This window comes from Lycium barbarum, chromosome 12, assembly GCF_019175385.1.
Source record: "Lycium barbarum isolate Lr01 chromosome 12, ASM1917538v2, whole genome shotgun sequence".
NCBI lineage: Eukaryota > Viridiplantae > Streptophyta > Magnoliopsida > Solanales > Solanaceae > Lycium > Lycium barbarum.
Window position 1 is genome coordinate 104,541,161 of NC_083348.1, and position 27,885 is coordinate 104,569,045.

At 33.8% G+C, this 27,885-nt stretch overlaps 2 long non-coding RNA genes across 14 annotated transcripts; one reads left to right on the forward strand and one right to left on the reverse strand.

Moving 5' to 3' along the window:
• Nucleotides 1-5,023: 5,023 nt before the first annotated feature.
• Nucleotides 5,024-10,575, reverse strand: LOC132621835 (uncharacterized). 13 transcript variants are annotated; one of them, XR_009575712.1, is made up of 8 exons: nucleotides 10,111-10,571; nucleotides 9,465-9,626; nucleotides 9,008-9,064; nucleotides 8,762-8,858; nucleotides 8,459-8,565; nucleotides 7,198-7,444; nucleotides 6,820-6,882; nucleotides 5,024-6,213 (listed from the first exon to the last, which is right to left on the reverse strand). It is a non-coding gene; the product is annotated as an uncharacterized LOC132621835 (long non-coding RNA). The 13 variants fall into 13 exon arrangements; XR_009575703.1 differs by adding an exon at nucleotides 7,797-7,969 and having other exon boundaries at nucleotides 5,024-7,444; nucleotides 10,111-10,575; XR_009575708.1 differs by having other exon boundaries at nucleotides 5,024-5,331; nucleotides 6,820-7,444; nucleotides 10,111-10,573.
• Nucleotides 5,274-20,458, forward strand: LOC132621836 (uncharacterized). The gene is made up of 3 exons (XR_009575713.1): nucleotides 5,274-5,412; nucleotides 19,846-20,091; nucleotides 20,219-20,458. It is a non-coding gene; the product is annotated as an uncharacterized LOC132621836 (long non-coding RNA).
• The last annotated feature ends 7,427 nt before the right edge of the window (nucleotides 20,459-27,885 follow it).

The following is a 27,885-nucleotide window of genomic DNA, read 5'->3' on the forward strand; positions in this document are numbered from 1 at the left end:
TTCTATTGTTGCAGGCCACAGCCACAGCCACCTCAGGCGGCTCCACCTCAGCAGGCTCCACTTCAGCCACCTCAGCATGTACATGCTACAGACAAGGGAAGAGACTCATGTGAAACTTCTTTTTCTGTTGGTTCTTGTGCCATGTATCTGTCATCCTTGTCCGAGCTACTTGCTGATTCTTTTGCATCTTCTCGGTATCCCTTTGAAGAAATATTTTCGTTTGGGCTGAATTCTACTCTCTTGTCTTCTGTTTTCTCCCCCAGGTGGTATTAAGGCCCTGTGTTGCTCGGACCCTTCACTTTTGCTGCCGTACCCGTGTCCGACACGACACGACACCGACACCGACACCGACACCGGATTCGTGTCGGATCTGGTCAAACGACATTGGATACTTTGACCAAATCCATGGACCAATCTGAGAAAAAATTTGAGGCTAAATTGAAAGAAATGGAGAGCTCTTGAAGAGTGGACACTTATTGTATCTAGAAGAGTTTCAAGTTAATTAAAAATTAAAATTTAATTATAAATGAAACATAACTATAAAAAATTATTTTTGTTTTTTATTTCTAGGCATAGATTTAGTTATTTTTCTTATAATTTTGAATTATTTTAGCCGAATCCCCGCACCCGTATCCGCACTTAGATCCGTACCCCCGAATCTTAAAATTTAGATTATGCTGAATCCGACCTCTAGATCCGTACCCGTATCCGACACTCGACACCGAGTCCGAGCAACATAGGTATTAACTCCCAGACATCTGTTCATCTGACTTGTTTGGTGTATCGACTGACACATGGACTGAACTGCCATTTTCTTCAACAGCCTTGGAAACTAAGGGTAATGCATGAAAAAATTCACCCTCAGTGGTTCCATTACCTTGAATCAGACCCTTAACATTTTCAACCTCTGAAGTTCTTTCAAACTCAGATAGTGAATGGCCAGTCTTGTCATTCTCCATGTTCAGTTCGTCTGATATTGCATACACTTTCCCTAGCAAATTCTCTTCTTTTTTCCGCATAAAGAATAATTTTTGCTATGTTATAACAGAATTAAGAAGAGATGTGTTTACGTTATCTAATATTGGCAGAGCAGCACTGAAGTTACAACATGAAATTTGTCGGACTAACTCTTCCTTATACGTTAGAAAGATCCCTGTTTTACCATTAAAATGGAGTAATCCTACCCTAGTGGTCAAAGCCTTAAAGGTCCCAACATAGGACCTGCTCCCTGAACCTTCTTGACCATGTCTGAGAATAACCCCAGAAAGAGTTGCTACTGCTCTTCCCTTTATTAACCAATCAATCTCCAACAGGACCTATTTACTCTTCGTATAATGTATCAGATATTTTTCATTGGCGAAAGAGACTGCAGTATGAACTAAAAAAAACAATAGGAAAAAGTGCAGGAAGACTTCAACAATATTTGTCGTAAACCTATACTGTTTATTGCATGTATGCTCGGACTCGCGTGCGGGTGTCGGATACGGGTACGAATCTAGAGGTCGGACTCAGCATGATCTAAATTTTAAGATTCGTGGATACGGATCCGGATACGGATACGGGTGCGGGGATTGGCAAAAAATAATTCAAAATTCTAATAATATAGCTACAAGAATATGCCTAGATTATGAGAGCTTTTTGTGAAGGCACTTACATGTAGTTTGTACCGGACATGTGATTCAATCTTCCATTCTATTAGAGTGCTAGACTGCGTGCTCCGAGATGGACAATATTTCATCCTTTCTCCTACAATTTACACAACAAAGTAGCAAACTAAATATTGAAAACATATTAAAGGATAACAAAGATAATTAAAAGAATTTAACATAAAGCATAAGAAAACTTATCTTTTCAAGAGTTGCACAACTCTTGATCTTGCTCCACATCTTTGCCTCTTCAGTAACTAAGAGTTCCTTTTTGTTTTTTCAGCCATAGATGAAGAATTTTGAAAAGGATTGAAAAAAAAAAAAAAACAAGTGAAGAGTTGCTCTTAGCTTGTACCACCGAAAGATGCTTAGAAGAGGAAGAAGAAAAGTCTTCCGTCTTTGGAGGGAAAACAAAAATTTTGGGAGGTGTGGACAAGAAATGAGCATATATTAGTAGCCTTGTGGCTACCTCTGATGTTTGCCAACTTTGGACTAAAATGACGGTGTAGAGTACCTTTTTTGGACTACAACATTAAATGAGATTGGATATGTCATATGTGTTTAGTATATTATTTTATTACTTTAATTTATTGAGATTTGACATTTAAGTTCTTATGAATAATTACATTACAGGCCTTTAATATTCTTTAATTAAGTTTAGTTGATTAATGTGATTTATTTGAAAGTTATATAATCATAATTATTAATTATGTAATGTTAGGGGTCGTTTGGTAGCTATTTAGAGTTATGCAAGTATTAGTTATATTACTATTATATATAAGAGCAAATGTGGGGACTTTTGTAGTCCTCACAATAATTTCCCAATTTTTTTAGAACTTTTTAATTAATTACTTTAGGTCTTAATCTTATTTATTTAAGTCAATTTTTTTGTTTTTTGTTTTTAAGGTCTACTTTTCAAAAAGCTATCGAACCTGGAGACTTTTGTAGTCCTCACAATAATTTCCAAATTTTTTAAAAACTTTTTGATTAATTACTTTTAGATCCTAATCTTATTTATTTAAGTCAATTTTTTTGTTTTTTGTTTTTAAGATCTACTTTTGAAAAGCTATCGAACCTCCTACCTCACTTTTCATGTTCTTTGGTTTTCTGGTTGGTGCTCGATATCCGCATTTGAGCCCAATTAATCTAAATAATTCGCACTGTATCGCGCCTATTCGGGGAGAGCGCTTCCTCCAAAGATTTTTTCCATATCCATGTTTGAACCCCTAATCCCTAATTAAGAGAGGAGCAGTTTCATCCGCTGCACAAGTTAAATTATGTATTTGTCTTAAAAGTGCATTAACTATGTATAGATTATTTATTTAGAACTAAATAACTTCAGAAAATTATGATACATAAGTTATAAATCTCAAATTCTGGCTCCACGTTTGATTTGAAGTAAATAATTTCATCAAAATGGAAGTTAAAATATTAAAGGAGTGAAATGAAAATTTTGTTTTCATATAACTACCCACCTGTGGGACTACAATAGGTATATGATTGTTGTTGTACACTTATACTAACACAAATTATATTTCTTTAGTTAAAATATCTACTTTTATATCTTGAATTAAGCCTGGGCCTCACATAACTAGTATGAATTAGTTATGAAGAAATTTATGTTTTTATTTATGTAGGTATTAGTTATGCAGGGTTTATTTATTCACGTATTAGTTATTCCAACATTTACCATGCATAAAGTAATACATAGATTTCTTCATAACTTATAAATGTATTAATTATACGGGTTTCTAAACTGTAGATCAAACATCGTATTAATTTTATACATGAATAACTTGCCTCCTAACTAGCTACTAAACGTGGTACTTATGCAAGATTTTAATATATAAATAACTTACCTCTTAACTAGCTACCAAACATGGCATTAATTTTATATTGTTTAATTATATTATGATCGTGTATATTTCTTGTTATAATCATTAGACCTAATCAAATGTATAATTACATTTTACATATTGGATAGTTCAAAACTTACATAAAGTATTTGATAGTTCATATATCTTGTTATATCTCAAACATCAAACCCCAAACTCCAAATTCCAAACCCCAAACCCCAAAAATCAAATTTCAAACCCCAACTCAAAAATTAACCAGTAGATCGAGCATATTGTGTTAAAAACTCTTGTTATAATTCTTAGTCTCAGTCAAGTGTTTACACTCTATAGTCGATAATTCAAACTGGGAAATAAACAAATATTCCAACAAGTCTACCCGATTAATGTTATAAGCATTATATTATTTAATTATATTATAATAGTGTATATATCTTGTTATAATCTTTGGTCCTAATCAAATGTATAGTTACGTTCTACTTATTCAATTACATAAAACTTATACTAATGGAGATAAACAAATAGTCTACCAAGTTTACTTGATCATGTTAGAAGCATTATAATATTTAATTATATTGTGATCGTGTATATTTCTTGTTATAATCTTTAGTCCTAATTAATCAAATATATAATTACATTGTACCTATTCAATTGTTGAAAACTTATATGAAGTATTTGATAGTGCATATCTCTTATTTATCCCACCATTCATCAACCCGCCATCTATTTAATACTTATTTATTTATATTATATAAAATACTCATTTGCTAACTTAGATATTTATAGATTTTTATTTAGGTTCATTAATATTATAAGTAGAATAATCCTTTTTTTGAATTTGTCACAAATTTAATGTGTTTTTTATAATTGTTATTTTAACATTACATGCATTATACATATATATGCACATGCACGTGTGTGTATATTTAAGTTCACCTCTGTTAAACAGGTTTTGGTTGACACTTGACACTAATCGAATATTTTCTAAATTATAATTTAAATTTTATTTACAATATAAACAGATAATATTTTTAGGAATTTATTATAAAATATTTATTAATTATTTTTGCATCACCTACATTATTATATGCTTAAAAAGTTATTATAATTTTTTATTTTCACTTGTATAAATAGATATTGGAGTTTTAATTATTATTACGTAATAATTTTATTTTTTACGTTGCTCATTTATTTCATTATGAAAACGTCATTAACTTATATACAATTAGTATTTCTCACTTTTCTCTTCTCATCTCGAAACTAGTACTATTTAATTTTTAAATAATATTTTCAAATATTAAAAAATAAAAAACATCATGAGGACAAATGTTGATAATGTAAGAGTAAGATAAGCATTTTAAAAAGTCAATTAGTATAAAGGGAGAGAATATCTATTGGGAAGAGAGCTTGATTTTTAAATCAAAGTTGGATAAATAATTTTCTAATTTAAAAGTTCAATTGGGTATATGCAGGTCATTACTGTGTTTTTTTTTTTTTTTAATAAAATAAGGGACAAAATTTGGATGAAGTAAATAACGCGCACGTGGACTATCCACCTCTTCATTTTACCCAGTGTTTCAGAATTCACACCCAAAAAGAAACAAACTCTTGAAGAAGAAAAAGAAACGCAGTCGTCTTCCCCAATTGGTTGACCCAGTCATCTTCCCCAATTTCTTTAAACTTTCTTCTTCTTCCCAGCAACCATGAAATTCGAAATAGGAAGAATTATGGACCTATTCAAGCCCTTCCCAACTGCTGCATATACGTAAGGCAAGTTGACCACTCTTCTACCTGAAATCAGCGGTTTAACTCTCTGTTTTCGTCGATTTGGCCTGCTATATGAAGCAAACAATGTTGAAGACATCTGAAACAGAGATAAAGAAACTAGTTCAATTTTCAAAATAATATTGAAGGTATGCCATTCCATGTCTTCAAATCTCTACTTTTCGTTATCTTAAGAAATCATAATCTCAAAAAATTTCTCTAATTTGGTCAAAGTATCCGATCTCTATTGACCGAATCTGATACGAATTCCGTACCCAAACCTGTGTGAGTGTCGACACGGATACGGCGGCAAAAGTGCCGGGTCCAAGCAACATAGTGCCATGTACAACATTACAAGTGATTCGTTAGTCACTACAACAAAATATGCTTTTAGCGGCTATATTGCCGCAAAAGCATTTACCAGTAATTGAGTTAATGTCATTATATCCAGAGTCACTAAACCTTTAGTGGCATTTATGTCAAGTGCTAGTAAAGACCCATATTATTGCCACTAAAAGTAATTACTTTTGGCGGCATTTATTCAATAGCAATTGTTATTGCCGACCTATTTTAGTGGCAATCATTATGGGCTAAAATTGATATGAATTTACCTTATTTCACATATTTAACCAACACTCTTTTATAGCATCAACAACAAAAATCACAAAAGAAATCAATTCGAAGGTTGTAATAGAAGAATTACCAAACTCAAAATGTCATTCATTTAAAACAAGAACAATCAAACTCAATACACACTTTCTTAGTTTCTGGTGGTAAACAAAAGTATGAATTATCAAAACAATAAGATGTGTTCCAACAATGGAAAAACAAGGAAATGATCCATCATTTCTTTTCCTAGAGAAACTATGGCAGCTTGGATCGCGATCATATGTAATATCTGGAGGATCTTTAATAGAGCCAACTTTATTCGATATCTGTAGGAAAACATGCTTCCAGAAATAAAGGAGAAAAATAAGTCATGTGCCACGTGAAAAGTACAAAATCAGTGTAATGAAACTTCAAAGAGCAAATTGATGGAAGAACTGAGCAATTTAAAAATACATCAGTGAGGAATTCAACTCCAACACCAGTAGATTTAACCCAAATTTCTAAAACACACTATGTGGTTCTAAATTGTTCTAACCACAATTGTTTTTTTAACAAAGGAAACCAGTCAAACAAACTGGATTGTTCCTGGACCTTTCTTCCTTTAAACTTCAACAGATCAGTTGCAGCTCACCAATTCCTTATTTTAACAATTGAACTACAACAGCTACCAATAAGAATCAAGCAAGGAATCAATTCCCAAACTGGTAACTAGGCTGAGTTTTGAAACAAGGTACCAATTCCAATTCAGTCAACTATTCCCCTAATTAAAAGCTCTCGATGTCCAGATTTTTTTTCCAATCAATTTTCAAGTTCACAACTAAGTCAGGTAACCATAATTTTCACACGCCTGAACCTAGCAATTGATCAATGATTCCAGCATCAACAACAAAGCTCAAACTCATAAGCTTAATCAGTACTAAAAGATAAAATGGTATAAGAAATCTTACAATTGTATTTGAAGAATCCTAATCCAATGGTCTACCATCCTTAGCCTCTATTCCATCTATAGCCTAATAAAGTTAAATAGATGCCAAATAAATTAGGCATGACAAAAATGATCCAGACTGCTTGATTGACTATATAAAAGTAAACTAATGCCATGATAAATGTAACACAAGCAAGCTTCTCAGCTAGAAAACAGGACAAAACTTGGAATAACCAAAATCGCAAATTTTTAGCCATGGTAAAGGACATCAAGAAAAGTGTTCTCCAGTTTCAAATCCCTGTGAAAAATTTCTTACAGAAAAATAAAAGCAACAACTTGAGAACGGAACCTCATTAGAAAGATGTGCATTGTACAAAATGTCAATATTTTTAAAGTTTACCATGGCATGATAGTAGCAAACAAGAATATTAGCTGTTAAAGAAGAAGCGAACCTGTTGTTTGTTGACACAAAAATGAAGATGATAAGTACAACATCTTATTCTTATCAAGCATAGGAATAATACAAGAGATATATGTATAACCTCATCTTTCACTAAATCTGCAGCAGTGCTTATTCTAGCAAAAAGTTCTCCACCTTTGGCTGTTCATACTCCATAACAATAGCCAAATGAGACAGTAACCAAGATCTACCAGAAAAAAAAGGGGCATGATATTGAGACAAACATCAACAACAAAATGAAAATAATAGAACAGAACAGTAGTTAACACAAAACCACAATTAGTAGATGCCTAAAACTCATGCTTACATCTACATGAATACTAATTCAACAGCCAAGAAGGTAGTTTACTGACTAACTGGTGTATACTTTAGTTACACACTATCAAATGAAAGGAACCATAGATGTGTAAGAAGCAGCGGGCAGGCAAAAGAAGAGGTGTACGATAAGAAAAGGTAACAACTAGACAGATCAGCATTTATGCTTTAAGAACCATGTCAGACCATTATATTGTGACAATAAATTTTATAGATACACTCACCAAAATAGAGTGACACTTCAAATTGAAAGTTGGTCCTTGATTGCTTTATACATGCAGAAGATACAGCTCGATCCTATTAGAGTTCAGTCGTTTTTAACCTCAGAGACAAATTTGCATGAAACATAACAAAATTGCAGGGAAACTAACAACTTAGACAACATCTTGAGGTAGGCCTGTGGAGTATAACACTGTGACTTGTCAAGTTAAATAGGTGTAGTTTAATGTAAAGTCTCAGCAATCTAAAAGCATCAGTTAACAACAGCAGATAGTGTGCACAAAAAATGAAGAAAACAATCAATCCACTGGCCAAGTACATCAAAATTTGGGTCATGCAAAGACTTCGTACTAAAGATTAAGCCCCATGAACTCGTCATTTGCATTCCACAAAAATTCATCATTAAGAGTCAATATTACAGTTTCTCAAGAGGGGCTCATGTAACTGGAGTAACAACTCTTACTGAGTCCCAACGTCACAGTTGCAACACCTAAAATTTGTAGTAAATTATGATGCGTTTAACCTCTGAAAAGGGCAAGACTAAATTGACATTCTTTGATGTGTGAACAACTGCCATATTTACTTATAACTGAGGAATATGATAGCGTCACATTTGTATACTGAGATCGCAGGACTACAGACCACGAAACTTATAAAAAAATCTTACCACTGCTGCCGATCAAGAGGAGATTGATGAGGTAATCATAACGGGCTCCAGCCCTAGCCGATGGAGTGATCATTTGGTTTTTGCAGAAAAAGATGGAAACTCCAACCCTAGATATACAAAAATCAACGTAGAAAACTATGAATCAGTGAGGCAAAATAATTAAATAAGAATATAATTAACTGAATTAATGTGTAGCACACACACGCACAAGCGTGCGCGCGCACACACACACCAAAGAAGAGTAAAATTAAAGAAAGAGAGAGATGAAAAAAAAAATGATATTTGACACTGAGGGATTGATACCTAAGGACTCAAATATTCTACCGGTGTAGAAACAGATTCCATTGATACCACCAAGCTGATGAAACATCATAAGTCCAACTCCCACATGGCCATAGATCTATCATAGATATAAATTAACTAACAGTTTCAGCTACCAAAATGTCGAAAAATGATGTATTGGGAAAGGAAATTTACTATGAATGAGCTCGAGTATCTTCTTTGAAACAAATCAAACAAGTTCACTTTGAAACACAAACTCTCACTTACAATGTAGAGCCAAATCTGGATAAGTTATCAATGGTGGCTTCTCTTGGTCTCCATAAACTATAACAGACACGATGAAAATGTCACAATCAAAGTCAATCAAGCAAAATAATTCACATGATATTCAATAAGAGACATACTAAATCCCAAACAAAATCAACTTAAATAATTCGATTTTCCAATCAGATTACTGATCTTCTAGAAAAAACTTATAGAACTCTGTTAATACAATATTGAATCACCTTCTTCCATAAGATCCACAATAATGTCAATCCGCATAAGATCCACAATAATCAAATTAATTGTTTCAATTCAGATACATAAGTTTCTCTTTTTAATAATACAACCGTTCCGGAGAAGTACAAAAAATCACATGTTATTCAAAAGGAGATTACAAAATGCCAAACGAAATCATAAAGACGAGAAATCCTGAATCGCTAAGGGATTTTCATTTTCTTACCTCAAAATTTTGGCACATCTCGGCTACTGATGGTGAATAGCAAAGGAAATCTCTGCGTGATTCTGAGAAGGAAAATTTCGGATTGTAGGAAATCCATCATTTCCAGTAAATGATAAATTGTGTCACATAAAGCAGCAATCAAAGTCCTAGTTTCTCAATTTACTGCCAAAAATCACAAAAAAAAAAAAAAAAAAAAAATCAATTCCAATAAAATAATCAACTGAGTCACATAAACCAGCAATCAAAGCCCTATTTTCTCAACTTAGTGTCAAAAATCACACAAAAACTAATTAACTCTAGTAAAATTCTAAAATGATCAATTGAATCACATAAAGCAGCAATCAAAACCCTATTTTTTCAACTTACTGTCAAAAATCAAACAAAAACTCATCAATTCCAGTAAAATGATCAATTGAGTACATAAAGCAGCAATCAAAACCCTATTTTTCTCAACTTACTGCTAAATATCGCACTGAAATCATGCATTTCAATAAAATGATCAATTGAATCACATAATCACCAGACAACACTTCGCAAAGCAAACTCTTATAGTATCAAATCTGGTAAATTCACAAAAAATCAACTAAATTCAAACAGAAATTCGAATATACGCTATGCATACGTACAGATTTTGAGCTTAACTTACAGAAGCTATGGAGATTATCGATTTTGAAATACAGAGCAGAGAGAGAGAGAGAAAGAGAAGGGGCGATAGAGAAGAGAGAGATCGTCGATTTGAATTTCAGAGAATAAATATAATTGGAGGTAAATGAACTAATCTTTTGGAGTTGCGAGGCAACCTTTTTTTTTTTTTTTTCCCTAAAAGAATATGTACAAATATAGTAATAGCCCCCGCAAAATATATTAGTTTACCAGCTAAAGTTTACTATTGTCCGTAATAATTGATTCTAGAATACAATTAACGATCATAAAGTTATTACCGTTAAATAAGTGCCGCTAAAAGCATATTTTGTTGCAGCGAGTGGCTTCTAAAGAAAGATAATTATTGAGTTTTCAGTTAGGTAAATTCAATTAGTCCTTCAGTTGGGGGCTTAATTCTTTATACTTCTGAGAATATACACATTAATTACCAGTAGCACGTTTCTAGGTTAGCTTGATGTGACCAAGAAGTCGTATAAAGGATTTTAAGTATTGGTGTCAAAACACTCTCATACTGAACCAATTACCTCTGACATTTTTCTTAAGTGTTTCTAAAATAGGAGAAGATTGATCTGAAAAATATATTCAGAACTTCTCCATGTAAGCACTAACAGTTACCCTTACAGGCTAACAAGAAGTTTGTCTATCAAATGGGTGTGATCAGAAATAGATTTGAATCAGATTTTCTTGCAAATCCTTTTCTTTTAACTGTATGTTGTGGATGAAACTGGTCCTTTGGAGAGAGTCAAGTTTTTTAATACTAATTTATTTAAGAATAATTTGTTTTGAGAATAAGATTTTTATGTTATATTTTACTTCTCTGTAACAACATTTCACCTATTACAGTAACAACCAACTTTATAACAGTATGCTCTTTGTAAATTTATCCCCCCATATAACAGTTATCTTCTTTTTTTAGTAATATAATAATTAACCATTTTTATAAAAATAGAATATCTATGACTACCAATAATAAGTTTAGAGATTTTGATCAAATATTTGATCATTTAATACACTATTACAATAAAAAAAAATTATATATATATTCATCATGAAACGATTTTTCTTCGTTATACAAAGTCTGATTAAGCTTAGAATTTGACAATTAAAAATAAAAATTAGATTAAACTTCGTAAATTTTGACATAGATTTATTAAGTGTGGTACTATAAGTCATGATAATTTATAATTCAAATAATTTAGAAAAAATATAAAAAAAAAACGTGATCAACGTACCACCTCGTAGATTCTCCAAATAATAATAGATTCACATAAATTAAAATCGAGAGTATATAAATTGAGAAAAAGACGTGAGTGCCTAAGTGTCACGTTCAGTAGGCCACGAAGGTGTCCTCATCATTCAACAATTTTGGATGGACGGGTCCAACTTGTTTACTTGATGCAACTTGTTCTTATTCCTTTCTGCTTTTGAGCTTTTATATTATCAATCTTCTAGCGGATTCTAAATTTGAAATTTAGCGGTTGGAATGTCATAGAATTCATAATCATTTGGGCTATTGGGTTTGCAATTTACTATTTATATATGTTCAATAAAAAAATTTAATACATACAGAATTTGAATCAAAATTATTAAATTTTACTGAATTCGTAACTAATATGGTACCCCCTCCCACACTACTACTAGCTAGTAAAAGGTAGTACTACTATATTTCTCTTTCATGTTGCCAACATTTTTCGGAGAGCTATATTCGAATATTCAGTGCAATCTCTAAATTCACTTACCGGAGATCAATCTTATCCTACATTTTCAGTTAATAGAGAACTAAAATTCTCAGACTTAGTTGCATGAAGCATCATACTCCTATTTCTTTATGTTACAGTAGTAACGATCAAGTTAAGCATCTAAGAAGTTAATATGATTTGCTTAATATATCAAAAACGGTTTAAAAGTTAATATCTCAAATGATGATGAAATTTGATAATAGGGGTTCTTTCTCATATTTCATCGAGTGCATTGAGAAAAGTATATGCGAGTAAAAAAGTGGGCAGTCAATGAAATATTTAATTTGATGGTTGCGAATTGCCCTTCTTTTGGGATGGTTTTAAATTTTGTCCCTCATATTTGTGGTCTTTAAATTTTGCCTCTCATATTTGTGGTCTTTAAGTTTTGCCCTTTGCTTGGATACCTGAGGATTGAGGTTCTGGGTTCGAACCCCCGTTCATGCATAAAACAAAAAAATAATTTCGCATAAAGTCCTTAAGGAAAACCTAAAGTTATGCCAGAGGGCATAACTTTTCCTCAAGGCATAGTTTAGTTATGCCTTATGGGACAAAACTTTTCCTTAAGGAACTATGTCTTATGGGGTAGATTTTTAATTAAAGCATAACTAAAAGTATGTCCCATAAGGCAGAACTTTTCCTTAAGGAATAGACTTTGTCTTATAAGGCAAACTTTTAGTTATGCCTTGAGGAAAAGTTTCGACTTATGGGAGCATACTTTTAGTTATGTCTTATGGGGCACACTTTTAGTTAAGGCATAACTAAAAGTATGCCCCATAAGGCAAAACTTTTCCTTAAGGCATAACTAAAAGTTTGTCTTAAAAAGTTAAAAAAATAAAATATATGCCTCAAGGCAAAGTCTGCCCCCTCCGGCATAACTTTAGTTTTTCCTTAAGGATTGTATGTCGGATCCGGCATACACTCCCCCCAGCCCTGCCTTGCGAAATTATTTTTTTATTTTATGCCTGAGTGGGGGTTCGAACCCAGAACCTCAAGTATCCAAGGGAAGGGCAAAACTGATTTTGAAGGAAAAAAATTAAAGACCAGCCATTTGAAGGGAAAAATTTAAAGACCAGTTCCATTTGAAGAACAAACCGTGAATTTAAGTAACTTTTTTTGCGCGGATTTCCATTCATTTGGGGTGGTCTTTAAGTGTTGTCCTTCGCCTAATCCCCAACGTTGTGGGTTCGAACCCCAACTCAGTAAAAAAAAAAATCGCAAGGCAGAATTTGCAAAACTGCTCATGCAATTTGGACCTTAATGACAAAAGTTAAAGACCACCAATTTGAGGGCCAAAAATTAAAGACCACCCCCAGCGAAGGACAATCCTGCAAATTTCCCTTTAAGTAATTATAGGAACAGAAGTACAAATGATTCCCTAAATTTAAACAAGTAGCGACCTACTATTAAATGCCATTAAATAGTGATAGGCCAATATAAAGCCCACCCACAATTAGGACCCGGATCCAAAACGTTTTCCACCGAGAAGCGACAGTGACTTTTGTCATCTCCAACAAATCATTTCTCCAGAAACAACTTGGTAAGAAATCCAAAACAGGTAAACAAATCAAAGCAAACTTCAATTCCGTATCTACAATTATAAATTCAATCAACAAATTGTTAATCCTCAAGTGGAACATTGTTATTAACCTGTATCCGAACCAGAAACTGGAAAATATAGTTAAATCAGAAACTGGAAATTTGAGAAAATACTCAAAATACCCCAACGTTTAACCAAAATCCCAACTACACACCTAACCTTTGCGTTGGTCCTATTACCCCCTGGACAATTTTTTTCAGTATTAAAATGCCCCTTTTTTGCTGATGTGGCAGTCCAATATGCCAACCCCCAATTATTAACAGACGCTTGTCCACACGCGCCTGGCCCACGTGTCACATCTTTAATCCCCATTTTTTATTAACCCGACCCATAACCCACCCATTACTTGTCGTACCCCATTTTAACCGGGGTTAAATTAGGAGTACAACATATTGGTGATTCCTATTTATTTTGTTTTAAGGAGTCGCCACCTAATTAATTTAACGGTGAATTAGGACACCTAGATGTTAACTAAGGTAATAGTTAAAACTAAACCTTCGTTAATAGTCTGCTTAACCAATGTGATTCTAGGCAAGGGTTCTTTATTATTCTAAAGGGAAGGGGTTAGGCATCCTTTAGAATCCGTTAACTACGGTTATCCGGCCAAACTTAGGTTAATTAATTAAGGTTAAATATAATGTTTAAATTTTAAGAAAATAGCTTGTACATATTACTAAGGTTTCAAAGGAAAATATAATAATGTCGTTTGAATTAACTTGTAGAAAATATAGTAATTTCATAAAGGAAACGCTGAGACTTATGACTGCTGTTAAAACTTTGAATGAGAAGAGTAATGCTATTTTTTTTTTAAGTAGGATTTATAAATGTTGCTAAGACTTTAAATGAAAGTAATAATGATGTCATTTGAAATAATACTTGTAGAAAATATGATGTATTGCATAAAAGAAAATTTTAAAGGCTATTCAAAATAAAATTTGGACATGCTAAAGCCTTGAATGAAAACGTAATAATATTCTTAAAAATAAGGCTTTCAAAAATATACAACTCGCCTATAACCTTTTACCAAATGTGAACTTTAGACAAAATTTTGTGTTATATCAATATGGTGATGTAAAAATACCCAAACTTATTTTTCTTTAAAATGTGATGGATAGGGTATGAGTTTAATTTCTTTTATATTAACTATACTTGACTAAAAGACGTGTATTATTGGATAAACTTTGGAGAATTATTCATAGAATGTATTTGAATTTATATTTGCATGTTAGCGACGTTTTGAAATTTCTTTAAAATTAAAATATGATCCCTTTAACTCAAAATATGTAATTACGCTATTCGCAAATCAATTATTCTAAATAAAATAAATATTAGATATTATAAATAGTTTTGACATAAAAGAGAGAGAAAAAAAAAATGAAGCTAATGGAATTAATTGATCTTTCTTAAGTTAACTATCCTTTCACTAAAGCTAACCCACTAAATTCGCTAAAGTTCACCTAAATTAAGAAAATAAAAACAAAATAAAAAGTTAGTCACATAATACGAGTTAAATGCAACAGCATAAAATAGAGGTGTAAAAATGTAATGAGATGGGCTTAACCCATTTTTTTGGGCTGCTGTGAACAGGCTGCTGTTGGGCTTTGGCCCAGTTATTTTTTATAGACTGATGTGGTTGCTGCCTATGTTCCTGTCTATTGGGCTTTGGCCCAGAAAATGTGTGTCTTTCTATTTTGCTGCGGACAGAGGGCTGGAGAGAGAGAGCAGGCTATTTCGTTGGGTCTTGGCCCAACACCGAATGCAGAAGGCGAGTCCCTCGGACTCGTATGCGAAGGTCATGCGAAAAAAAAAATGAAGGAAAAAGATTAGTGTACAATTGATGAATTATGTCAAACATGTAAGATATAAACTCAAGCAAGCTAGCAGATTGTGTATATTTTGTGTACACGCATATATATCTCATAAACAAAACAGTACATGGTGTGTACGTATACATTATCGGACCTTGATAGTATTTATTCAAATCAGCAAATAACTGAAATATGGGATTTATTTACCACGATGTAGGATCTGCTAAACCAAGTGCAGAGTTGCAAACTTAAAATTGCAATAGCGATTTTCATCAACTGTATCGAAACATCCATATACAAACATTGCAGCAACTAGACGCAGCTGCTCACTAAACTTGCAGTGTGGATCAAATGTAGTATTGTTCTTTTCAATAGAATATTTGTTTCTTTCAATAAAATCAAGTATAGAAATCTGTTCTTTTAAAAGCGAGGCCTCAAGTTAAACAACTCTTCATCGACCCAAGCGTAGTATCATGTTCGAATCAATGATCTTTGACCAAGTACAGGATGTGTTCATTTTTTTTTTTAAAAAAAAGTATAGTGATCTGTTCATTTTTAGCAAGAAATAGCACCAGCAAGCAGAACCCAGTAGCAGCCTTAGGTAGTAGCAATGAACAGCAGCAAAGTAGCATAAGGTGCAACAGGGAAGTGCCACAAAGTGAATTTCAACAGCCATAAGAGTAACTGAGCAGCAGCCCATAACAATTGAGCAACAACCAACAATAGTCAAACAATGTCTAGCCAAAGACATGACCCCAGATGTAGGTTTGGTTTCAAACAATAAGTTTCTTTTGCCTTCAAAGTGATATATAGCAGTAGTAATTCAACCCGATAAACAGCAAACCATCGGTGGTATATTGTAGTAAACAACAATAGTAACAGGCAGCCACATATAGGAACAACCATATGCCTTTATCAAGTGTGATATATGTTCATTTTTTAAAAGCAACTTAAGCCACAAACATGGCTGCAGCTCGATCACATAATGTGAGAGTCATCTCAAAATGCCAATCTGATTGTTCTTTTTAAGGGTAAAGCAATGAGGACTAATGATCGAACACAACAAATCATTCTAATAACAGCCACAGGAAAAAGGGAATATTAACATATAACTGGATATTCAGTATTACGCAGCCAACACAGAATTCCAAAACAGGCATACATGCTTATCCAAACAAACATATTGCCTTTGGCAGACCATATCAATCTCATTTACTCATTCAATAACACACAAAGGATGCCAGAAAACTATTTAAACCACCACATATGAGTACATAGTTTCAGAGAAAAGTAAAAGAATTAAGGTCAGGCTGAAATCATGCTTTAATTGATATCACCTAAAGTAGGCACTTAGTGAACATGAACAAATTTCAATTCCTATCAAAACTAGTGCTGATTTTATTTTCCATTGATTAACATATCCTACTCGCTAAGAGGTTGCCTAGACTCATTTTAAGAAAAACATATCGATCATTATGAACAGCCTTTAATACCAAAATCTTTCCAAATATATAACAGCAGCAGATCTATTTTTTTTTTTTGGGTTCTGAGGTCAACGACACACATAATTAATGGGCAAGTTATCCTATGCCTCGAACACATAGTTATCCTACTGATTCACACTTCTTTGATTAAGTCATATCCAACCATATTCAAACAAGCTAAACATAAACTTGAGAACAAGCAACATAAGCAGTCATGGACAAGTTTAAATTGAACCAAACCATGCCAAAAGTGAGAAATTATTTAGACACACGACAGCAAATCTTAAAGCAAGGCTGAAGTGAAATTGAAAACAACACAATATTACTCTGATGATGGAGTCAAACAGTGAACTGAACATGTTGGAAGGCAGGTTAATATCAAAATGCTAGCAATCTGGGCATGATACATGGCTAGGTGCAACTAATCTGATCTAGAATATACTAATCTAATAAATTAACATGCCAAACTGACAACGTGATTTAAATAGTTGCACATGCTATATTGGGTTTAATATTTATTAACAACAAGATTTAAACCAAGAACTTGCTAAACAGAAATTGAAGTAGGCACAACATCGATCTGGGAAATACAAACAGGACCAACAATAATCCATAGATGAAATGGTTCCCAGGAATTCTTCTTGATTCAAAAAAAATAAGATTTCTGATATTAAAAAAGGGTACTGGACTACTGGTTTTTGTTGAAATATGTTGAACAAGATCTTTACACTTAAGAGATGTATACATTTATTTATTCACCCTAACTTCAGTTCTGTTTCAATGTTCAAGACAAATAAATGTCTTAGGAGGCAAGCATATCATTTATACACAAATCGCATTTTAGACCATCATGATCACAGTTCGATTATGCAGAACCTTCTACAAACCAGTTTGGATTTTTCAAACCAGAAATCATAATTTAGACAGGAATTCGTTCGATATATGCATACTTAATTGGAATAACAACATCATTAACATACAAAAAACAGCCCATTTGGTCAGATTTACTCATGAAAGCATTGTGAACTGAACACGAGTTTACCATGTTCTTCAAATAGGACACATATTAATCATATGTAAGTTAGTAACATGATTTCAAGATTGTCATTATCAGCACATGGTGCACATAATCAAACATCAAACCTATTTGACTCAGAATTTTAAACAGTAGGTATGCTAATTGCCGAACTAAGCATATAGACATAGATTAACGCTAAACATGGGTATCTAATTAAACAACAAACAGGTTTGATGCCTAATCTAAATCAACCGCCCATCGAACAACACGATTAACGCACTAAACGAACATGAATTTACACTGAGGAGGATTGAGCTGAGATTAATCAATTTTCCAGAAAATAGCTCAAGCGAACTCCAAACAGAGAGAAAAAAAATGAATTTCAAGGAAGAGGGGGAATTACCTTCTTTGGGTGCAGCGAAGTGGGTGCGAAGCCTTCGATATACACTCGAACACTTGTCAAATCCGAGCTTGCGATGCTCGGATTCAAAGCCCAACCAACGCAAACAAAAAAAAACGACTGGGTATTCTTCTCGATATTCAACAACACGGTTACGATTACCGATTCAAAATCCTTTCCTCTTTAGGGGGATTTTGTGGGGTTTCCAATTTTAATTTCTAGGGGATTTCTGCGGCTAAATCACCTAGTTCTTGGGGAATTTCATGAAATCGAAAACAAAGAAGTATGGTTCCAGGTCCCGTTTTTGCAAGGCAATTTTGGGGGTTCTAAAACCTGTCCTAAACGATTTCAAGCCGCGACCATTTATAGGGTTTTGGCTCGTTTGAATCGAAGAAAAAGGAGAGAGGAGCAGGGAATAGAGGGAAGTGGGAGCGGGGTGTAGGCGGCGTGGTGGGGACGAGAGATGACGAAGAGGAGCGGCGGGAGCGTGTGTGGGGGTGAGGAGATGATGATGAAGAAAAGAAGGGAGCGGGGAGGGGGAAGTGGCGTGGATGAGAAAGAGATGAAACCCTTAGGGGTTTCATTTTTGTTAAAATGAGAATTGGGCCGGGTCGTGGGTTAATGGACTGGGTATTAAAATGTGGATTGGTCCGAAAATTGGGTTGGTTTCACAAATTAGGCTTTAGCCCAAAATAGTTTTAGGATTTAATTATGGACTGAATGAATACGGACTAAAATGTTACTTAATATAAAATATGTAATTGTTAGTGCTCGGATAATAAAATTATATGATATTGTAATATATTTATTTATTTATTTTTAAGTTCAACAATAAATGAAAGATATTATTTAATGGTGTGAAAATAAAATGCGATGCGCGTGCATATGATGGTAAAAATGCTGAAATGATAAAAAATGTGAATTATAATGATACCGGTAATAATAATAATAATAGAAATTACAATAGCTGGTGAATGCAAATGGAATAATGAAACGCAGATTTTAATAAAACTAATAATTATAGTAAAATATAAATATATTTTTTAACTTTCCAAAAAATATTAGAAGCGTAAATAGGTATTTCGGAGGAGAGGCGGGACAAAATTGGGTGTCAACATTACTTAAATTAAATCACCCCCAATTCTCATATTCACAAAACCTAACCGCTAACCCAAATATCACGATCAACGCCATTTTCAACCCCAATCTTTGTCAACATATTATCACGTACATAAGGCGATTTAAAGTTCATTTTTCGTTGCTGCTCATTGTTCATCTAGTAAAGGTTAGTTCTTTACATTTTTTTTTTTTCCAAAAACGATACTAGAATTTTGTGCTTTGTCGCCTTACCTGAAATCTGGACTATAAAGAACAAATTCTCATAGTTCCCCAACTGTAATCAGCATATTTATTATCATATTGTGCATATTGTTTGATTTTTTTTTTCAAAAAACGATGTAGTCTAGGGTTTTCAGTTACTGTGCATATGCTTATCATTTTTTTTTATTCCGTTTGACATTAAGTTTAATTATTTAGGTAGTACATGACTGATTTTGTGTATGTACGCAAGGTCATGGGAAGACCAAAGGTAACTCCCATTTTTATCAATTATGATATTTTGTAGTTAATGTCTTGATAATTTCTGATATGTACACATTTATATGTATGAAAGAAACCACCAACAAAACTAGTACCTGTTGAAAAGAGGCCAAGAGGAAGATCTAGGAAAACTGCCCAAGCAGTAGGAAATAGTCCTGCACCAGCTGAAGTTCATGTTTCATGTTCTGCACCTGAAGCAACTAGTACACAACCCACTGCTAATAGAGGAAGAGGAAGTGGCACTAGTGCACCATATAAAAGGCCTAGAGTCATGGCAATGGGTGTTTTCCAGGCAGAAAATGGGTTCAAAGCTGTTAATGTGAGTGCCTTAGTAAGCTCAAGTGTTCTTTTATGTGCTGTTTCCATTACTAAGTGTTCTTTTATGTGTTGTTTCCATTACTAACTTCTTGTTAGTATTTGTGTGAACAGCCTGGCATGTCAAGCAGCAGGATTGTCTCAACTGCTAAGCAAAGGTGACCAGATCAGCAGAGGTAACTGGTGACATTGGTTACAAGCCAAGTGCAAATAGTAAGCTGAAGAGGCAATGAAGCAATCACAAGCAGGAAACTACAAGAGATACAACAGAAAATGACAAGAGGTAGAGGTAAATTAGCAAACCCAAGCCAAGAAATCACCTGTTCACAGCCAAGCAGCGATGAAAAATCTAATTATGATGAAAACTATCCCTGCAGTTCTTAAATGTACACATTTATGAATTGACATTTTAGTATTCTGTCTTGTTAATTAATGATCAACTGATCAAGTTTGTGTTCGTTTTTGCCTTGTCTTTTAATCAAAACAACATTACAGTAAGCTTGATATACCGTTTCAGCTTGGCATAGCTGTTTAACGTGTACAAATTCCATTTCAGCTTGACATAGCTGTTTAACGTGTACAAATTCAGGTTGGGCATGAATTTAATATGGTCAGCAAAGGTTATTCAAGGCACTAAATCTAACATGGTCAAGGACCATTAAATGGCCTATTAATTCGATTGTAACCCATCTATATAACACAACATACACATACACACACACACACCATATCACACATTCACTACACTAAACTACAACAACAACATCAACGTGCAACCAGTAGCAAGCACAACAAACACAACAACATATAACATCTACATCATACTAAAAGAAGATGCTAGCTTTCTTTGTGAAAAAGTTAACCCGTTCTTTCGTGCAAACCGATGATTTTATAAGTTTTTTTATATTTGTTATTATTATTTGATTTACGTGAAAACCGATGATGTAAACTTTCTTTTTTGTTTATTGAATATACTTCCACATGAACATCATGACATTTTTCCAACGAGCACAACGCATGCCGTGTTAAAATATCAAGATCACACCGTTCACAAGATGACGTTCAGAATTGGAAAAAAAGCTCGTTTATGCCAAGGGTGGAAGGCATTTATAGATTCAAAAGGTTTGAAAGAGGGAGACACACTAGAAATTTGGGTGTGTAAATATGAGTGTGGAGATGGCATAGGGTTTCATGTATTTAAAAAAGAGATAGAGATCATAAATATTGATTAGTAGATCTCTATTATTCAATTGTCTATGTTTAACATCTCCATGTACGCTACTATTTTGATTAAGACAATGATTAATGTTATATGGATGTGATTTTAATTTTAATTTCGGATAAACACTTCAAAACACCTTAACATCAAACTTCTTCATTCATACATGATAAAATAGATGTATATGTTACAAAATTTGCCATAACAAAAGGCAAACAAAACATAACATAGTCGAGACACTACCACCACTATCACTATCTATGGCAATTTGATTTTTCCATTGTTTGAATTTCCCCTACGGAATACAAAACTTATGAACACAACAACAACATAAACAACAAAACAAAAAACGAAATTCCTATGGAACCTACCCTTTTTAGTCTTGCTTGTGTCTTCTTTTTTTTGGTCCATCAACCTCGACCAAACCCATGTCAACACTAACCGAATTATTATCATTAGTAGTGATCTCATCCAATTCCATCTTCAAACTCCCATATTGCACCAATTCCTTCTCTAAATCTCTAATTTTGTTAACCAATTTTGGGAGGATAAATTTTGATCTTGGATTAACTTCATCTCTGTCCTTCCAACGAAAAAACTTGCATTTTTTAGCCTAAAAAATATCAAAACAGAGCATAAATTTACAAATTTAATTTTTCAATAAATCAAAAAATAGGAGCAAGACCATACACCATAATAGGGACAAGACCAGTATCTTCTTCCAAGGTTGTTTGTGGACCAAGAAGTTTGCATTTGCAACAAATTCCCGTGTTGACATTGGACCATGGTTCTAAGCATAGGATCACTTTTAAAGAGAAATAAATGAGAAATAAACCCTAACTAACGAACCTCTTTCCAACAATTGGAGCGATTAAGGTGTTGATTTTTGGAGCTGTAACGATTGGATTGGTTGAAGTTATGGAGTTGTTTGCTTTTTTGACAAAAACAAATGGAGATGGGTATTAAATAGGGTGAAGCAGAAGATGAAGTAGCCGTTAGGTGTAAAAATGGAGGGAATTTAAATTTATCTATGTGGCATCTATGTGACAGTCCAGTTGGCATTTTAAAACACGTCAGATGCTATTTTTTAAAGGCTATAACGCGCCACTGAGCGGTGTAGTCACGCTCTTATCCACATCAGCAAAAAACTTTTAACACTGAAAAAATTTGTTCAAGGGGTAATAGGACCAACACAAAGGTTAGGTGCGTAGTTGGGATTTTGGTCAAGCGTTGGGGGGTATTTTGAGTATTTTCTCCTGGAAATTTCATACACAAAAGCAGAATCTGAAAATCTAGAAGAACAGTATCTAAAAATGTATAAGAATTAAATTGAGCCACTGAATAAACAGTGTGTCCTTAAGGAAATTATTCCCCTCAATGTATCCGAGGACCGAGGTTATGGAATATATTCTCATAGGGTAGAACTATTTACTAACCGTTGTAGCGGTACTTCAAACTCCGGCGACAGCGAACTCACTCGATGGCCGTAAATCACACGAGAATTTATTATTGTGCAAGAAGAAAAAGAGAAGAGAAGATCAGAAAATTCGTAAGGAATATCTGAGGATCAAAATGTTATTTATAGCCATGGAAGCGTTGGTTCAGAAAGGTCACACCCTTTCAAACAGGTTATGTTCTAACAAATGGGAGGGAATATTTAAATATTCTGGGGAAAAAAAGGGTCAGAAAACGGATTCGGGTCAAAATTTTATTAATCTGAATCATGATTTGGATAATTAATAATTAATCAATCAATCATTTGACTGAAGCCGAGCGAGCGACGACGACGACCACAGCGCGAGGCTTGCCTTCTTCTCAAACCTTTAGCGACTAGAAGGAATGCTTCTATATTTAAGCACGTGAATTTTTCTTTCCACCACCAATGTGGAAAAACGCTTCATCCAAAAAGCAAAAAGGAACAATTTAAAATTTTCATTTCCCCCCCATACTTCTTCCATCCATTTCTCATTCATCAACACTTAACACCCAACAAACATCACATTTTTTTACATGATATAAATCACATCAGGTGAATACATCGCAGTACATAGACAAATAGATATGGATCTAACCAATTTAATATGTTTAACATGGTAAATTATTCAATTTATTTATTATTTTCTGAGAGGTGTGTAAAGTTCATAGTGGACAAGTAAAAGTGAACGGATCAAGTATATTGCAATTCTGAAACTAAACTTTTTCAACGATTAAAGAAACTCTCATGTCAAAGGAATTCAAAAATTTGTATATATTTATAAAAAGAAAAATACCCATTTGCACAATTAATGTACGTAATTTTTCGGTAGAAGTTGAATCCCCTCCATAACATGTCGCTCTGTCAATGGCGTAAACAACAAAAGTAGATAAGTTTCTTCTTATTTCTCCCTCTTTTATTTATCTTTTTTTTGTGCTCAAAATGATCATACAATTTGCTAATGTAATTGTTGGGTGTGCAGACAAAGTACCACATTAGTAGCTGAAAAGTAAAAGGAGCTACTTATAAGGAGTTGGATACTCTTAATGATGTGAAACCTTTTGGGGAAAACCGTGCGGGCTAAGCCCAAAGCGGACAATATCACATCATGTTGAGAGTATCTTTGGGCCGTTTTAGCCCAACAACTGGTATCAGAGCCAATAGTTTGGCGGAACGAGTATGAAGATGGCGGAGTGTGGCGTGGGGTCCGGCTTAGTGCCTTGGCCTGTCTATGGGCCGGTTTATAACCTTTACCTGTAGCTTTGAAGACGCATCCACAACCTTTGGGCTTCGGTGACCGTAAATACTCTGACAATGTGAGTGGCACACAAACATGTTGAATCTCTGACTCGTGGTATGATAATGAGCGACGAGGAACTTAGTTCGAGCGGAAGATTGTTGGGTGTACGAATAAAGTACCACATTGGTAGCTAAAAAGAAAAAGGAGCTACTTATAAGGAGTTGAAAACTCTTAACGATGTGAGGCCTTATGGGGAAAACCGTGCGGGCTTGGCCTAAAGTGGACAATATCACATCATGTTAAGAGTATCTTTGGGCCGTTTTAGCCCAACAACTGGTATCAGAGCCAATGATTTGGCGGGACGAGTGTGAAGATGGCGGAGTGTGGCGTGAGGCCCGGCTTAGTGCCTTTACCTGTCTATGGGCTGGTTGATGACATTTACCTATAGCTTTGAAGACGCATACACAGCCTTTGGGATTCGGTGACTGTAAATTCTCTAACAATGTGGGTGACACACAGACATGTTGAATCTCTAACCCGTGGTATGATAATGAGCCATGTGGAACTTAGTTCGAGGGGGAGATTGTTGGGTGTGCGAACAAAGTACCACAGTGGTAGCTGAAAAGAAAAAGTAGCCACTTATACGGAGTTGGATATTCTTAATGATGTGAGGCCTTTTGGGGAAAACCGTGCAGGCTAAGCCCAAAGCGGACAATATCACATCATGTTGAGAGTATCTTTGGGCCGTTTTAGCCCAACAACTGGTATCAGAGCCAATGGTTTGGCGAGACGTGTATGAAGATAGCGGAGTGTGGCATAGTGCCTTTACCCATCTATGGGCCAGTTTACAACTTTTACCCGTAGCTTTGAAAACGCATCCACAGCCTTTGGGCTTCGGTGACCGTAAATACTCTGACAATGTGAGTGACACACAAACATGTTAAATCTCTGACTCGTGGTATGATAATGAGCCACGAGGAACTTAGTTCGAGGGGAAAATTATTGGGTGTACAAACAAAGTACCACATTGGTAGCTAAAAAGAAAAAGGAGCTACTTATAAGGAGTTGGAAACGCTTAATGATGTGAGGCCTTTTGGGAAAACCGTGTGGGCTTGACCCAAAGCGGACAATATCACATCATGTTAAAAGTATCTTTGGGCCGTTTTAGTCCAACAATAATGACCACAATCAATATGTGGAAACAAAACTTGCAGTCGCTGAGTCATAAGTTCGCGAAATTACTCCTATTAGAGGTGCATTACAAAAAATTGTAAATCTGTAATTATAAAGAACCATTATATATACACTACATTTTCACTGTACTCCTAATTAGCTAACATATAAAATATCAAAGGTTGTAGATGAGCATGACCACATGAGCTTTTACCTATATATGTTACTCTTCCGTCCCAATTTATGTAGCACTTCTCGTTTTTCGAGACTCAATTGGACTAAATTTTGGAGCTAAATTGAATTAGATTAACTTAGTATTTTAACATTAAAATTTATATTTGAAAAGTACATGAAAAGTACTATAAGTTGCTACTTCTCTCATATTAATTTGATGAAAAAATACATATTAAAATGTTGGTTAAAGTTCATATAATTTAAATTTCGGAAAACAAAAAATGTTACATAAATTGAGACCGAGGGAATACTAATTAACACCACACTATTTGACAACCAACTGACTTAGTAATATTGTTAGTTACACTAAATCCGCCACTAGGCAAGGATATGACATGTATAAATCTAGGAAACGTCGGCATATATAACCAAAATTAAATTAAATTAAAGTTCCGTCAAAGACCGCGTTTTCACTTTTATGCTTAATTTAATGCAACTTTTTTCATCACTAAAGGTCCGCCGACTGAGATTTTAAGTATTGGATAAAGAATAGCATGCATGCAAGGTGGGAGCTGCTTATTGGGACGTGTGGTTAATTATCTACTAGTACAACTATAAGGTTGGTTGGAACCAGCTGTCAACGGTTTTCCAACAACTTCGTTAATAAACCGTAACCGTTGCAAGTTGGAGGCGAATAGTAATAGTAAATTCTCGAGAAATTTTATTTTGTGCGTATCATGCAAGTCATACTTGTATGAGACCCTGTTTGACACCTGCAGGTCCCACTTTTGCCACATCTTTTCACCTTCTTCCTCGCCTCTCATGTGCTAATTGCAGAGCTTTACCCTATGTAAATCTTGGTCTTTCTATTTTGCTTCTCGATTCTTTTCCTTCCCAAATATAAAAATTGTTATTCAACTATTGGTAAATATTCTGCTTTTGGGACTATAGATACATTTTTTTAGGTTTTCAATGTCCTTGCCGGAAAAATCCAAAATGAAGCAACAGTAGCAGCGAAGATATTGTTGAATAGGGGTGTAGAATATGTTCGTTATACAATCGACCTTTTTCCTGCTATTCATAGACGAAATCCCCAATCGTTTTCCAAATCCTGAAAATAATTACTAAAGAATATCAATTATAAGGGGAAAATTTTCAGATTCTGTACTGACCAAGGAAAATAACCTGATTAAACTGTCGATGTAACTGCTGCTAGTTTGGAGGGGAAAGCTTTTGTGTTTAGGTGAAAACCTTTTTTTTTCTTCCTTCAGCATGTGGAAACAGAACTGGCAGTCCTGAGTCATAAGTTCGTGAAATTACTCCCATTAGAGGTGCATTACAAAAAATTGTAAATCTATAATTATAAAGAACCATTATACACTACATTTTCATCGTACTCCTAATTAATTAGTTAACATATAAAATATTAAAGGTAGTAGATGAGCATGACCATATGGACTTTTACCTGTATATATTTTAACAGGATAACGCACTATATGACAACCAACTGACTCAGTAACATTGTTTGTTACACTAAACCTAGTATAAATCTAGGAAACGTCGGCACAACCAAAATAAAATAAAATAAAATTTTCGTCAATGATCGCGCTTTCACTTTTATGCTTAATTTAAGAGTGAATTCCACTATACCCCTTGCATTTAAGGATTGGGAAACGATACCCCTTCACATATTAAATGAGAACGATAACCCCCTATCCAATATTTTCCGGTGAGAATAAGTAATTAATTTCAAAAAAATAATAAAAAGTCACTAAACTAGCCATTGAAACGAGATTTAATCTTTATTAAATCTTACCTATATTTTTCTCTATATGTCCAAGTTTTGAATCTTTCGTCTATATATATATATTAACAATTAAAATTAAAACAGAAAATTTGGTGGACCGGAAACCAAAGAGAAGATAATTCAATTGCTTATGTAAAATAGTGCTAAGTAGTAATTATTAAATTTATCAATATATCTTACTACAAGTAACAAAAAGTTTCTATTTATATTTTGGACGAATTCAAAATCATGACTAAAATCATATATGATATTATTTTGATTAAACGTATGATACTAAATGAAAAAGAAAATAATTAAAATATCATAGTAAGAAAAACAGAATGAGAAAAGGGTTAGAGAAATGTGTTTGTGTGTGTGTACACACACACATATTCATTATGAATTAAATATAAAGATTAAATGAAATAATAGTTAAAAACATTTAATTTATTTCCTTTAATTTCACAAAGATATCGTTAATTTGAGTATGTCATATTGAAAATTAGATGATATTTGACATTTTGTTATGATACAATGCACTCAAACAAGCGACATCACAATGTAACATAGGTTACTGTCTCTTAATATCATCCGCTTGCGCGGGTACTAATACTAGACTGTATTTAGATTGTATAATAATTAAGATCTTGGCCCTCTAGTCCCCCAAACCAAAAAAAAAAAAAAAACACAAACGAAATATAGCTTGAATTTTATTAATAGAATTTTTCAAGT